Here is a 6,187-nt window from a genome sequence, read left to right on the forward strand (position 1 = left end):
GTAGTTGCTCATTTATAAGTAGTTGCCCTTTTATAAGTAGTTGCTCATTTATAAGTAGTTGCCCATTTATAAGTAGTTGCCCTTTTATAAGTAGTTGCTCATTTATAAGTAGTTGCCCATTTATAAGTACATGCTCTTTTATAAGTAGTTGCCCTTTTATAAGTAGTTGTCCTTTTATAAGTAGTTGCCCTTTTATAAGTAGTTGCCCTGTGCGGGACATTTGCGACACATGGCGGTAATGAAAAAAATATTCAGAGCCCCAGGAAACCAGCGATAAGTCTAACCCGAACTGAAATGAGATAATAATGACAGTATTATAGAGGACTGTATATTTTATCTTCTTCCTTGGGACAATGAAAATTTATTGCATGGTCATTCCCCGGGGGGATAAATGCACAGATGTACAAAGTACAATGTACTAGAGAGTACTACAACAATAGTAATAAAGAAAGGCTAACATCAGCTCTAAGGTATACAATGCTAAAAAAAAAGAAATATACATATAAAGTGGTATTGATCTAATTTCTAATGGCTTCTTCTCTCTTTTTGAAACATTTTGAAATATACTTACATACTTCATTGATGACGTCTATATTTGTACATGATATAATATATATTATATATAAAAGTGTCTTCCTTTGATAATGTTTTACATTTTTTGTCGAGCTTAATTGAACTGAACAGTGATTTACGTTCGTTATCATATACTAGTAATTTACAGTCAAGCATAAAATGCGATTCATCTTCAATACAAGAATTGTTACAGAACTTGCTTAGTCTATCTTGTAACGGTGTACGGCTATGCCTGCCAATAAGAAGACAAAGCATGTTGTCTGCCAATATCGCATTACAATGAAAAACTGACGTGTTTGACCTTTCACCTCCAGACTCATGCATATCAATAAGATTAGGTTTTAGAGCTTAGTCATGATTGGCTAGAATTTAATCCGGGATAATTACTGGTAGGAAGCCATCTGGCATGCAAGGGCAGACCACAAGCTGTAACAAAGAGATTCTAGTGAGACGAACGAGAGACACAGCAAGAAGAGACGGCACCAACTTCTAAAGACATACAGGTATTTGGTTTTATCCTAAATGTTATATGGTTTAGTATTTATGGCAGAAGTCCCCAGCACTGAGGCGGCTTCTGCCGAGATCTCCAGTGCCGAAGTTGTGCGTTGGCGGTTTCAGCACTAGTAGAAAACTCTGTCTTTGCTGTCTTTGAACTCATAGCGACAGCAAATTACCGGAACAACAATGTCATCTGTAGAAACTCCTTGGTACAGGACAGCCACTTGCCTCAAAGTTTCAAAGGCATAGACTCGGCCTTGAGACGTACCCCGGTTGTAAGGTGTGTGTGTGTGTTTGTGTTTCCGCACATTTGTAGTCAGCATAACTTCATAACGCCTTTATGGATTGTGATGATATTTGGTATGCTGATAAGGTAGCAGAACACAGTATTTATCCGCGACCCCCGGAGACGATGACGTAGGGATAAGAAATGAGTGCGACAAACAGCTTGCACCGCTTGTACACAGCCTAACGTGGATTACATCGGGACATACAAGTTACCGTATGGTACCATAATATGTCGGCTTTGATATCGCATAATTGAGATTAGGAAGGCTGCTCGGTCGGCGAATAAATGCGCGTGACCTTTTCGCTGCCTGCCAGGGTGAGTCGGCTGCAGTTCCGGTGCGCTCCGCAGGAGGCCATTTAAAAGAGGGCGGCATAATGTAAAAAAACGATAACTTTTTGTACTTTTTTGTTATTTTGTACATCGTACCCTATATTTGAACATATTCGTTTCTGGTGCTTTTCTATGGTACCCTACTGTATTTTTATCCGCGTCGATGTCAGTCACTTCCGGGTCCTTAACTATAGAAATCCCCATAGGCGAAAAGCTGTGTTCTGCTACCATAAGTCTTAGGAAGACGAAGGTCAAGGTCAAATATGGGCCTCCTGGTGGATGACCTTGGTACTGCAACAGAAATTCCGGTTTTTGTATCTTTTGTTCTGAACATGCTATGGTCTTGACTTTTTGGTGACAGATAGCTTTTTCTGTCAGGAATAAGTGAATAAGTGGTGTGAATTTGGTCCCCCTTGCAGCTTGTTCTAGAACTTTCTGGCGAAACCTTTAAGACCCAATATCTCCAGATAGGAACAACGTATTCTCATCATTTTTGGTGTGTAGGTACCTGCGAGAGAGTTGTACGTAATTAAATGCAAATTATGCAAATGCGGACTTAATTTGCATAATTAAGGAGGAAATTCTATAATTACAGTGTTTTATATAATAGTACATGTACTTTTAATCTGTGGCAGGCGGAACATCAACAGATACCAATTATGCAAATTATGACCTGGTTTGCATAATTAATGTGAAAATTCTGTGACTCCTTATTGGTGAATGATGAATTTATACCTCGCGACATGTGCAAGTTACTTGAATGTTAACACCACTATGCATATATTTTGTTAATGTGGAGGTTATTTGCATAATTAATGAGGAAATGTTGAAATGAAGTATGACAAAGGAGAGGAATTTTACACGAAAAATATTGTCATTTGAATTTAGAAAACCATAAATTAAACTAGATTATGCTAATGACGACCTTATTTACATAGTCAATGAGACAAGTAAAAACATTTACAAAAACTCATATATTTCATGGAGGTCTCCGAATTCTTGTTGTCTCTGTGTTGCAGGAGTGGGATTGACTGTTGTTAAAATGGCGGCAAAAGGCGTCAGCGGGAGTTCTGATGGAGATTTTGTGAGCAGTTCTACAAAGGGGAGGGAGTTGAGCAAACGGTTTGGAAGCCATCAGGATGGTAAGATGAAAATGCCGACTCAAACAAGGGACAGACCCTACAGGTGTGAGGAGTGCGGTAAGCAGTTCAGTCGGCGTAGTGATCTGAAGAGACACACCCTCACTCACACCGGGGATAAACCGTACGGGTGTGAGGAGTGCAGCTGGCATTTCAGTCAGCTGGGTCATCTAAAGAAACACATGCGCACTCACACCGAAGAGAAACTCTACAGGTGTGAGGAGTGTGGCAGGCAGTTTCGTGATCTGGGTAATCTGGAGAGACATATGAGAATACACACCGGGGAGAAACCCTACAAGTGCGAGGAGTGCAGCAGGGAGTTCAGGGAACTGGGTAATCTGAAGAGACATATGAAACTTCACGCAGGGGAGGAAAGCCCTACATATGTGAGGAGTGCGGGCAGGCTGTTTCGTGAGCTGGGTAATCTGAAGAGACATGTGCGAACACACACCGGGGAAAAACCCTACAAATGCGAAGAGTGCAGCAAACTGTTTAGTCAGCTGGGTGAGTTGAAGAAGCACATTCGCACTCACACCGGGGAAAAACCCTACAGGTGTGAGGAGTGTGGCAAGCAGTTCAGTCAGCTGGGTAGTCTGAAGACTCACATGCGGACTCACACCGGAGAGAAACCTCATAGGTGTGAGGAGTGCAGCAGGCAGTTCAGTTTGCTGAGTAATCTCAAAAGACATATGCAAACACACAGAGGTGGGAAACCCTACAGGTGTGAGGAGTGCAGCAGGCAGTTCAGTCAGCTAAGTGATTTCAAGATTCACTTGCGAACTCACACCGAAGAGAAATCCTACACGTGTGAGGAGTGCAGTAGGCAGTTTAGTCAGCTGAGTCATCTGAAGAGACATGTGCGAATGCACACAGGGGAGAAACCCTACAAATGTGAAGAGTGCAGTAGGCAGTTTATTCAGCTGTGTGAGTTGAAGAGTCACATGCGCACTCACACCGGGGAGAAACCCTACAGGTGTGAGGAGTGCGGCAAGCAGTTCAGTTATCTGGGTAATCTGAAAAGTCACATGCGCACTCACACTGGTGAGAAGCCATATAAGTGTGAGGAATGCAGCAAGCAGTTTAGTGGGCTGGGTAGTCTGAAAAAGCATAAAAGAACACACACAGGGGAGAAACCCTACAGGTGTGAGGAGTGTAGCAAGCAGTTCAGACAGTTGGCTGACCTGAAAAGACACGCCTACACTCACACAAGGCAGAAACCCTACAGCTGCGAGGAGTGCAGCAGGCAGTTTATTGAGCCCGGTACTCTGAAGAAACATATGCTTACTCACACTGGAGAGAATCCCTACAAGTGTGAGGAGTGCAGTAAGCAGTTCAGTGAGCTGGGTAATCTGAAGACACACATGCGAACTCACACCGGAGAGAAGCCCTACAGATGTGAGGAGTGCAGCAGGAAGTTCAGTGAGCTGGGTAATCTGAAGCGACATGTGCGGACTCACACAGGGGAGAAACCCTACAGGTGTGAGGAGTGCAGCAGACAGTTTAGTGAGCTGGGTAATCTGAAGAGACACATGAAGACTCATAGGTGATCATGAAATTTTTTTGTTCGGTTCTTGGCAGACTGACACAAGGACTTCCACTGAAGAAGACATTAGCATCGTCTCTATGACAAGACAATACATGTCTGAAGATAGTCAATGGGAACTGTTAAATGAGTTTGGGTTTCTAACTCGTTAAACTTACTAATGGGTCTTACATGTATCTTGTATCATGTTACTAATAGGTTTTAAAGGTATTTTGTATCGTGTCATAAGTAGAAGAAGAAGCGCACTTAGACCCTGTTCATACTAGACTTATATAAACCGGTTGAAACCGCTAAATAACTAACCCGGCAAAAACCCGTCGCGTTCACACCAGACTTACAAAACCGGTTTTTCAAAAACCCTGTCCAGCGAATATCCGGTTAATCGGCCATTACCAGGCTCCTCCAACATTTTTGTTTCGGTAGAGATCTCAATAGAGCCCTCCGCCCAGCTTTTTCGAATTCGGCGATCAACTCCTGCTCTCCAAAAATTCGTATCGGGAGCGTCTCATCCACCGACCAGGTTGCGTTGGCTGATTCCATCGTAAAAATGAAGAGAAACCGTGGAAAAACAGTGGAAACGGTCTAAACAGCGCAAAAGCTTGGAGGTCGCACACGGCCAGGATGCTGACCCCGTGACCCCAGAATTATGACGCAAAAACCGGTTCAATAAACCCTTAGCGTTCAGACCAGGTTTTTCGGTGGAAAAAACCCTCAAAAACCACCTCCCGATGTGGTTTTTGAAAATCGGATTTAAACCCCTAAAAAACCGGTTAATTTGCGTTCACACCAGGTTAAATTAAAACCGGTTTTTGAAAAACCGGTTGAAACCGCTAAATATAGATCTTTGAAAACGTTGCAGATTCTTCTCGATTCTGAGTAGCCGTTTGTTTTTTTAACTTTAGACTTTTCTGTGTTGTTTCAGGCATGGATAGCAACAATAGTCATGATGTAGGACTATTTTTTGTTTTCAATGTATTTTTATGTATGTCAGTAGGTAAAATGGTATGGTGATACTATGTCTAGTTATGAGTTGTTTGTAGTAGCGTACATGTATATTTCTTTTTGTACTATTTATGTAGCAGTGTCAGTATTGGACCCACGCTCCTTTTTGCAGGAATAGAGGTATCTTATAGGTTGCTCCTCCACGAAGATGTTCCTTTCTTATCATTTGTATCATAAATAACTCAGTTATATTAATTTCAAGTATAATGATTACCGGTTCTGTAAATGTTGTGCATTTAGTGACATCCTTTGTTAAACTACGTTCCTTTGTATTATCTTTGTATTCATCAATTCATTTTTAAATACTTTATTAGTTATGATATTCAGTCGTATGTATTAGCTTTTATTATATATTTTTTACGTTAATTCCTTTACATTTATTTTTTTTGAACGATTTTATTCTTCAAAGCTCTTAAGTCATATACATAAGATACATGATCATACAATGTAAATATAAATATACGTATTTAGCAACAGTTATAATCATTGATAACAAAGTGTGTTTCATTTTTCCAGAAATTGTCTGAGTATAGATACTTGCTAGTATAGTGAACATCATATACATATCATACATGAAAATACTGATAATGTAACTGAAAATCAAATATAAGTTTGACACAAATTCATAAAAATTAGGAATACATCATCTTTCTTTCTATTATCATCTTTCCATTTTAACCAAGAAATAAATATTGCGTATTTAGCAACAGTTATGATTTTTACACTACTACTTTTCACCAGTAACACTTCTTGATCATTAATAACAATGTGTGTTTCATTTTCTATCCTACTCCAGAAGTTGTCTAATCTACG

General features: G+C 40.5%; 1 pseudogene; it reads left to right on the forward strand.

The window, feature by feature from the left end:
- The first annotated feature begins 872 nt into the window (after positions 1-872).
- LOC109477193 overlaps positions 873-6,187 on the forward strand; it is a 40,522-nt pseudogene continuing 35,207 nt past the window's right edge.

This window comes from Branchiostoma belcheri, unplaced genomic scaffold, assembly GCF_001625305.1.
Source record: "Branchiostoma belcheri isolate BF01 breed outbred unplaced genomic scaffold, Haploidv18h27 scaffold1, whole genome shotgun sequence".
In the NCBI taxonomy this organism is placed as follows: Eukaryota; Metazoa; Chordata; class Leptocardii; order Amphioxiformes; family Branchiostomatidae; genus Branchiostoma; species Branchiostoma belcheri.